This window comes from Propithecus coquereli, unplaced genomic scaffold (assembly GCF_000956105.1).
Source record: "Propithecus coquereli isolate 6110/MARCELLA unplaced genomic scaffold, Pcoq_1.0 Scaffold227, whole genome shotgun sequence".
Lineage (NCBI taxonomy): Eukaryota > Metazoa > Chordata > Mammalia > Primates > Indriidae > Propithecus > Propithecus coquereli.
In genome coordinates this window covers 2,628,128-2,629,963 of record NW_012147808.1, presented here as the reverse complement: position 1 = coordinate 2,629,963, position 1,836 = coordinate 2,628,128, and positions in this window count along the sequence as shown.

Here is a 1,836-nt window from a genome sequence, read left to right as displayed (position 1 = left end):
GGCCTCCCAGAGTGCTAGGATTACAGGTGTGAGCCATCGCACCCGGCCTTGATTGTCCATTTTTTCTCTTTGCTTTTTGGACCTAGCCTCCCACTCCATTTTCCTCCTCTCCAGTAATAAAGGAAGTTTAATATTAATCATTAGGCATAGAAGTTTTATTCCATCAACTCTGTTGCCTCAAAGAGGTATCATAGCCTTCACAGTACTTAACACATTGGACTTCTTTAACGACTGAGAGGACATACTTTTTTTCTAAACAACATGAACCATTCTTTTATTGAAAACTGTTCTTTGATTCTTGATTATTTTTGATAGTAGTTAAAAATAGAATGTATCTTGGAAGTTCAACTATTTGAGAAATATAATTTGAACCAGGAATTAACTTTCTTTGTAGACTTGCTCAGCAGAATGTCTGACATCTCAAAAAGTTAATTGGTATTAATAAAATCCTGTATTTATCTGCATGTTTGCTAGAGTTGCTATGGCACACTGAAATGGTTAAAAGGCAAGTAGAATAGCAACAAGAAAATTTTGATTAGAATCTGGAGAATTAAGTCTTCCCATAATTGAGTGTTGACTCTTTGATTGCGGAATCCTTAAAATGGAAATGGTTTGAGAGATTGGTTTGACACAACTGGGATTTATAAGCACAGCCTGGGAAGGACAGCTGTGACAGCTCAGGGCAGTGGGTTTAGGTACCACCAAACATTTCTGGGCCTGCTTTCCTGTCTCTAAAATGGAGATACCAACTCGGAATGGTAATGTGAGAATTAATTGGAGTAACTTATGCTAGGCACTGAACAGTGCTTGGTACAGTGTTTATAATGCTGTTTCCTTCTCCATCTGTAAAAATGGGGCCTACTCCTTTTCTCATAGATCAGTAATGCAGTTCAAACAAATGAAATAAATAACACAGGTAAAATGCCTAGCAGTGCCATACATAGAAAAGCAGTAGCAGGCTGGGCGCGGTGTCTCACGCCTGTAATCCTAGCACTCTGGGAGGCCAAGGTGGGTGGATCGCTCAAGGTCAGGAGTTCGAGACCAGCCTGAGCAAGAGCGAGACCCCGTCTCTACTAAAAATAAAAAGAAATTATCTGGACAACTAAAAAATATATATAAGAAAAAATTAGCCGGGCATGGTGGCGCATGCCTGTAGTCCCAGCTACTCGGGAGGCTGAGGCAGAAGGATAGCTTGAGCCCAGGAGTTTGAGGTTGCTGTGAGCTAGGCTGATGCCACAGCACTCTAGCCCAGGCAAAAGAGTGAGACTCTGTCTCAAAAAAAAAAAAAAATGCATAATTATTTGACATTTGTCAGCTAGCTGGTGAGGAAGCAGTACTGCTTTGTTGTGGTCATTTTAAGCTTCATAGCAGGCTTTCCACAAGGATATTGCACTGGAAGCTGTTTATATGGTACAAGATTATTTATTCCTTAGGTCTGTATTTCTTAGATGGCTAGAACAAGAGGAGCAGGGATCACATTTTGTATTTGGGAATATTCTTCAGCCCCGCCTTGCTTATGATTCAATTCTTATTTATCTTTTAGTGCACAACTAACCTTTTTTGTGAAGCTTTTGCTGTCCGTTCATTCCTGTACCAAATTAATAGGATATGATTTAGTATTTTATTCATGATATTTTTCTTAATTTCAGCAAGATTTTGAGCCTTTTAAGGATGGAAACTGGCTCATTGCTTAATATATTGCATATCCTTTTGGGGCATATATTCCCTACCCTAATTGTACCCTGTGACCCGGCTCTACTTGTTGGACCAGGAGTGGACATCTGGCCCAAGCTGGGCAAATCAGTTTCTCCTAGGAATTTGAGATTGGAACTGAAA